The sequence below is a fragment of the Oncorhynchus gorbuscha genome, linkage group LG04, assembly GCF_021184085.1.
Source record: "Oncorhynchus gorbuscha isolate QuinsamMale2020 ecotype Even-year linkage group LG04, OgorEven_v1.0, whole genome shotgun sequence".
Taxonomy (NCBI): Eukaryota; Metazoa; Chordata; class Actinopteri; order Salmoniformes; family Salmonidae; genus Oncorhynchus; species Oncorhynchus gorbuscha.
In genome coordinates, this window is record NC_060176.1 from 43,354,996 (window position 1) to 43,363,290 (window position 8,295).

An 8,295-nucleotide genomic window follows, 5' to 3' on the forward strand; every position below is an offset into this window, starting at 1 on the left:
ACACACTCAGGAAATGCCACATGCAGGAGTGTCAGACTAACACCGGTAAGACAAACACCCATCCCTCCCTGTTGGCTATTTAGCAAGGGCATTTCACCATAAGATAAAGAAATAGTTCCTACTGAAGCTATATTTGTCTGAGATGTATGCTGTTGATCGACGTGCCGTATATTGCAGTTGAACTAAGCCAGTGGTCTGTCCTGTCCTCTCCTGCGTTGTGATTGTGTAGGTCCGCTGTGTAGGAAGAACAGCATGTCGTCTCGGTTCTGTGACAAGCTGAAGCTGCTGGGCCGATGCTCCCTCAGGTCCATCCAGAAACAGTGCTGTATCACCTGTAGAGGGTAACTCTGACATGCACTTCCTGCCTCATGGACCTCAAACGCATACATACAGGGCATCCACACTGCGATCCTATTGGTGGATCTCATCTCTAGTGCAATCAGCTGGCAACAGCCTTTTCTTCTTCCTCATCATCGTCATAACATCCGCAGACCGTTACCTATATGGGGTGGGAATTCGAGAAGCTAAAGTACTGTATATTGCTGCTGTATGCAGTTGGTCTGAGCCTTGCACCTTCCCAGCTCATACTGTGTATCCCAGGGTATCGGGCCTCCAACAGCCTCTAAAGACTTAGTTATGTGAACTTCTCACCCATGTCCCACCTGCTTTCCAATACGGTTGAATGTCAGTCAGAATGTCAAGCTGTGTAAAAGCCTGTTTGGTGTTCATTTTGTTTTCTATTCTAAGTTCCCCCACTAATACAGAAATGATGGTGACAGCCAGTAACACCCCCTTTCAGCTGGTATTTGCCTGGTATTTACACATAAATTATGTGGTGACAATGGGTCTTTTCTGGCGCTTACTTTAATGGTGCTGGATTTAATGAATCGCCCAAAACATGAATTATTAATGAAATGGTAACTATTATGTAATGAACATTTTACTATGACACTTCTAAGAAAATACTTGGTAAATAGTAGACTGTACAATAAAGATTCTTGTTTTTAATTGTAGTGTTTTTTGTTGTTGTTGCGTTATTGTGTTTTTGTTGCTCTTGTTCTCAGAGCTCTCGGGGTACTGTGGCTCTGGACAGTTGTTTCCCTCAAGCACAGATCTGGGATCACCTTACGCACCTCAAATCCTAACTTTAACATTCAGGGGAAATCATACACCTGACCAGGGGTAACTTCCTCCTACTCTGGCGCTGTGTGTCTATTCAGTGGTGCTCCTCCCCTTTATTAGGCTGGCCAATGAGAACGAGGCGTTGCAGGGCATCCCTCTCAGGCCTCAGTTAAGATGGCCACCGTGTTGATATGGTAGTGTACAGATGCTATCGTCTTCCTAAAAAGCCTTCAGCAATAAATGCAATGATGAAAGAAGCATGCGGCGTGACTCATTTGTGCTTTGAATGTCCAACGAGATTGTATCATCGTCATGCACTGTTATTCTCCTGCAGTACATCCTCCTTAGGTGTTAGTTCAGATGACGACGCAGTCTTTAACGTGAGTGTAGTGGGAAATGTTTTTTTTTGTAGGAGGAAATGAAGAGAAGGAAGACATGGAGGTAATATCCTCAAACAGTCGGGAATTAACACTCTTACCAGCTACTCTTCTCAACCAAAACTGGCTTCATACTTGGTAACGTAAGCAGATACTTTATAGGACATGGCTCCTCCCCTCTTCTGTTTCACTGAGGGGTTTTGTGGCGCGGCACATTTTCTAGTATAATTTACTGCAATGACTTTGCATGCTAAAAAGGAGTGGTTAAAGAGGCAAATCAGAAGTTGCCACGTCAGTCTTTGAACTTCCACATTCACAATATGTACCCCTTGATTCTTGAAGAATATAACTTGTAAATGCCCCGGGAGCTCAGTTCAACTGTCGCACCTCATCAGAACCCAAAATATGGTTGTTGTTTTTTTTTAAACTCCAATGTTTGTTAACAAAAGTAAATGTAAACAAACACTGTATAGCCTCAAAACATGCTATGTCTACGAATTTGAGAGTGGTTACATTTCTCAAGCCCCATCCCTTTTTACTGACACCGGGACGGAGAGGACGCGTTGTTATTGTTTCCACTGCGGATTTGCTGCTTTAACGTAATGAAATTGGGACCGAAGCTGTCATTCATCTGAAAAAGTGCAATTATGACTCTGCTGTATATAGTATGTGCACTTGACTATGTAAATACCTCCCGCTTGGTCTACATGCTGTAGCATGACATTGGATAGGACCGATTTACCACACGTCTTTAGAGAGAAAAAAGTAACACAACCACCACTGATGTGGAGCACGTACTCAGCTCAGCCACGCCACACATGGCCTATGACCGTGGAGAGGTGAGGGGTGAATATTCGCAGCGGGTGATTAGCTACTAGCTGTATAACACCCAGTACTGTAGTACCAGCTTATGTTTCAGGGATCATGTTGAACTGGCCCAGATAACCTGGAAAACTGCTCTCTGCTGCTGACACACACACACACGCACACAAATTAGTCAGCAGTAATGGAACACCGGCCCAATGTGGAGCACAGTGTTGTGTGTGTGTGGTGGGTGAGTCTTTAGTTTGTAGACATTATCATCTTTTGTGCATTATTACTCCACATCATACCTCATTTTCAGTAAATAATATTATCCTACCTTGGCCTGTCCATTTTAGTTCTGATGATGCGATTCATGTTTGGGGTCTGTGTTAATGTTACTGTGTCATTACCTCTTGTTACCCGAGGTAATGACCACTACCGCTCGTTACCCGAGGTAATGACCACTACCTCTTGTTACCCGAGGTAATGACCACTACCGCTCGTTACAGGTGAGCGGATCCAGTTTTTGACCTGTAAATAAACTCCTTTGGCCTGCTGCAACCGACCCGTGGGCGGCGGCCATGCTGATAATGTAAGTGACCCATCCTGGATGTGAGAGAACATGGCAAGCATCTATCGCTCAGCATAAGACCGGGACCTCATTTGGGTTACCAGACACCCAACCGCCGCACACCGGCCTGGGACACATCAAATATTTACATCTGATGACTGGCTAAAAGGGGCCTCAGGTCACCTACAAACATAGGAGAACAGTTGCTAAGGGAAGTGTCTTCTGTTCAAAATGAATGGAAACCAATTAGGGGCCAACTTCGCAGGCCGATCCATCACCTATCAAGGTGAGGTGAGTATAGGGATGGATGCGTTGGACGCTGAGGTGTAGCCCAGTCCCTCCCATCTGGGCCAATCAGACTGTGTACCTACACAGTAACACAGGCATCCCTGTCTGTACTGTACTGTACCAGCCCTGTTCCTTTAGCAAATAGAACATATTGCCCACCTGTCAAATTGCTGACATTGTCCTTTTGAACAGTCCATCGGAATCATTCCATAAATGCTCCACTCTGATTTCAAATCCTCTTTTAGTATGAGGAACGTGTCAACTCAAATCCTATTTGATGCACGTGTATCTATGGTGGTTTTCCATTTCGGTGTTCTTTTGTAATGGTGTTTTTGTTTCTGCACGGTACAGGGCCAGCTGCTGCAGCCTTCAGCTGGAGATCAGAAACACATTGGCCTGTTGCATTATCTTTGCTTTTTGAACTTCAAAAGCAATACTCTGAGATGGATCAATAAAGATTAGGCTAAACACTACATCCAGGGAGAGAGATGAGACCCTGGCCGCTCTCCAGTAACTCCAAAGCCTACTTGTATTGTTATAGGATGAAAAAAAACACAGGCATGGTGGCATTTACATGGAATTTTGCTCTTCGAATTTGCTCTTCCGCTTCTCAGCTCGGATGCACCTGCAAAGGACAGTGTCCTCTGTCTGAAGGGAAAGAAAAACCACTCGATAGAAAGGAGTATCAACATACTTTTTAAAAAAAACGTCACCTTTACCTAGAAAAAGAGATATGCCCACCAGAAACCAGGGTACAGTGACTTCGGGAAAGTATTCAGTCCTCTTGACCTTTTCCACATTTTGTTAGGTTCCCCCCCCCCCCCTCATCAATCTGCACACATTACCTCATAATGACAAAGCAAAAACAGGATTTTTGATTTTTTTTTGCTGAAATGTTTTTTTTAAATAAACTGATATCACATTTACATAAGTATTCAGAGCCTTTACCAAGTACTTTGTTAAAGCACCTTTGGCAGCAATTACAGCCTAGTCTTCTTTTTGAAACTTTTTTTACGGGGTGGATCAGCTTAATATTTATATATTTGTAAATATATAAATCCATATACATGCACGTATGCATACATATACACATATATACATACACCTACCTATATAGATACACATACTTTTTTAAGAATGTACCTTTATTATTCCCCCCAAATCCTAACACCCCCCCCCAATTGGAGTAAACTAATAAACACTTAGGCTATTTTTCTATTTGCAACTGCTATTTCACAAAATTTGTGAACCTATATACATTTTACAGACCCTGTATGTTTCACATTGGTTATCTTGTTATTAGTCCCACCCTTCAGCTCCATTGAACCGCACCCATCTATCTCTCAACATCATCCATTTTGGATTTCTATTTGCCATATATTTATCAACTGTGCTGTGATGCTTCACAAAAGTTATGAACCTTTCTATTCTCATAGCTTCTACAGATGGTAAATTTAAAATATATATTTTTGCTAAAATAATTATTATATTATTGATTTACTATTTCTTTTCAAATCACCCAGTATTGCTATCTGCAGCGTTAGTTCTAGGCAAAATGTTGCAATTCTTCAGCCATACCTGGACCTGTGACCAAAAACGAGCTACATATGGACAATACCAAAATAAATGATCTAATGAATCTGCCTCCTTGCAGCAAAATCTGCAGAGCTGGGAAGATTGTATCCCACATATTTATAACATTCTATTGATTGCAAGAATTTTGTGTAGTAATTTAAATTGAAAAATTCGAAGTTTTGAATCCGGCGTTGTTTTGCGTGTCAATTCATAAACCATGTGCCATGGAAAGGGTACATCGAAAATCTCTTCATAACTATTTTACAATTTATATGGCACAGCTGTCTGTTTTTTGGTCCTTAAATTAAATTGGTATATGTTTTTATTTATCACACTTTTCTTTAACCATTTATTTTCTTTAATACAGGACCGACATACAAGTTCCTTACTTTTTACCCCATCTACTTGCCTCTTCCATTTTTGTGGTAATAGTGTAATTAATTGGTTGTAATTTTGGATAGAGCAGGCATTTCCATGTCTGTGTTAGCTGCATGTGTAACATAACTCCACCAGTCCTATTTATGATATCATTCACTAATATTATACTTTTTATTTTTTAATTTCTTCGAAAAATACGTTTAAAAAAAATATTTGTATATTTGAGTTTAACCACAATATTTGTTGTATTATTTGTTCTGTCTTTTCAGGTGGATTAAACTGAAATTGCAACCAACTTTCTAAGGCTTGTTTAAAAAATAATGATATTTTGGAGATTATTTCCTTTTCAAACAACCGAAAGTGAGCAGGTGTGATCTGAATAGGGAAAAAGGCCATTTTTGAACATAGGATGAGATTATTATATTACATTCCTACCAATTTACTAGAGAACCAGTTTGGATTTAACTATAACTTTTGTATGACTGATGCCTTTAGTGAGAGGTCTAATGCTTTAATATTTAATCATTTCTGCCCTCCGAAATTCATATTCATTATATAAATAGGCCCTTTTAATTGTGTCTGTTTTGCCGTTCCAAACAAAATGGTATATTTTTTATTCATATAATTTAAAAAGCAGGTGTAAGCAAAACTATAAGCAAATAGGTAAACTGTGATATGACTAAAGAGTTAATCAGGGTGATTTTTCCACAAATAGACAGGTATTTCCCTTTCCATGGTAGCAAGAGCTTATCTATTTTTTACTAACTTTCTATAAAAATGTATTGGAGTGAGATCATATCTTTCTTTGGGGATTTGTACACCGAGTATGTGAGGCGGCAGTGTAGCCTAGTGGTTAGAGCATTGGACTAGTAACCAGAAGGTTCAAATCCCCGAGCTGACAAGGTACAAATCTGTCTTTCTGCCCCGAACAGGCAGTTAACCCACTGTTCCTAGGCCGCCATTGAAAATAAGAATTTGTTTATAACTGACTTGCCTAGTATAATAAAGGTCAAAAGAATGTCTACATCTCCATCAGACCATTTAATTAGCATTTTTTTTAGTGATCCAATACGTAAAATAGTACACTTATCATCATTTGGTTTTAATCCAGATAAGATAGAAAAATATCTAGATCCTCTATGAGGCCATGGAGAGATTCTAATTGTGGTTTTAAAAGAAAAGAGTCTTCTTGGGTATGACGCTACAAGCTTGGCACATGTGTATTTGAGGAGTTTCTCCCATTCTTCTCTGCAGATCCTCTCAAGCTCTGTCAGGTTGGATGGGGAGTATTGCTGCACAAATATTTTCAGGTCTCTCCAGAGATGTGTTTGATCGGGTTCAAGTCCGGGCTCTAGCTGGGCCACTCAAGGACATTCAGAGACTTGTCCCGAAGCCACTACTGTGTCTTGTCTGTGTGCTTAGGGTCATTGTCCTGTTGGAAGGTGAACCTTCAACCCAGTCTGAGGTTCTGAGTACTCTGGAGCAGGTTCTCATCAAGGATCTCTCTGTACTTTGCTCCGTTCATCTTTCCCTCGATCCTGACTAGACTTCCAGTCCCTGCCGCTAAAAAACATCCCCACAGCATGATGCTGCCACCACCATGCTTCCCCGTAGGGATGGTGCCAGGTTTCTTCCAGATGTGACGCTTGGCATTCAGGCCAAAGAGTTCAATCTTGGTTTCATCAGACCAGAGAATCTTGTTTCTCATGGTCTGAGAGTCTTTAGGTGGCTTTTGGCAAACTCCAAGCGGGCTGTCATGTGCCTTTTACTAAGGAGTGGCTTCTGTCTGGCCACTACCATAAATGCCTGATTGGTGGAGTGCTGCAGAGATGGTTGTTCTTTTGGAAGCTCCTCCCATCTCCACAGAGGAACTCTAGACCTCTATCAGGGTGACCATCAGTTTCTTGGTCACCTCCCCGACCAAGGCCCTTTTCCCCCCGATTGCTCAGTTTGGCTTGGAGTCCTTCAATACTGCAAAAATGTTTTGGTACCCTTCCCCAGATCTGTGCCTTGACACTATCCTGTCTTGGAGCTCTACGGACATTTTTTTTGTCCTCATGGCTTGGTTTTTGCTCTGACATGCACTGTCAACTGTGGGACCTTATATAGACCGGTGTGTGCCTTTTACAAATCATGTCAAATCTATTGAATTTACCACATATGGACTCCAATCAAGTAGACAGGATGTACCTGAGTCTCATAGAAAAGGGTCTGAATACTTATGTAAATAAGGTATTTATTTTATTACATTTGCAAAATTGTCTAAAAACCTGTTTACACTTTGTCATTATGGGGTATTGTATGTAGATTGCTGAGGATTATTTTTCACCCATTTTAGAATAAAGCTGTAACGTAACAAAATGTGGAAAAAGTCAAGGGGTCTGAATACTTTCTGAATGCACTGTATATGAGGAGATTTAGGATTATGATGTCTGGTTAAAGTTTTTCAAAAACATACCTTCTGTATCTAATGGGGCGATAACTATAGATGGGGCATTCAGTCTGTCAGAGAGAGAATGTTATATTGGCTCTCACATTTTCCATGAGAGGAACACAGGTTGTGCTTTAGCAATTGATAGGAATCAAAAAATTACTTAACAACTATCAGAACCAGTGGTGGGAAAAGTACCCAATTTTCATACTTGAGTAAAAGTAGAGATATCTTTATAGAAAATGACTCAAGTAAAAGTGAAGTCACCCAGTAAAAAATTACTTAAGTTAATTTCTAAAAGTATTTGGTTTTAAATATACGTAAGTATCAAAATAAACTAAAAATAAAAAATATACTTAAATATCAAGTTTCATCATTTCAAATTCCTTATATTAAGCAAACCAGACCGCACAAGTTTCTTGTTTTATTTATTTATTTACGGATAGCCAGGGGCACACTCCAACACTAAAACATAATTTACAAACTAAGCATTTGTGTTTAGTGAGTCCGCCAGATCAGAGGCAGTAGGGATGAGCAGGGATGTTGTCTTGACAAGTGCGTGAATTGGACCATTTTCCTTTCCTGCTAAGCATTCAGAATGCAACAAGTACAGTGGGGCAAAAAAGTTTTTTAGTCAGCCACCAATTGTGCAAGTTCTCCCACTTAAGAATATGAGAGGGGCCTGTAATTGTCATCATAGGTACACTTCAACTATGACAGACAAAGTGAGAAAAAAAATCCAGAAAATC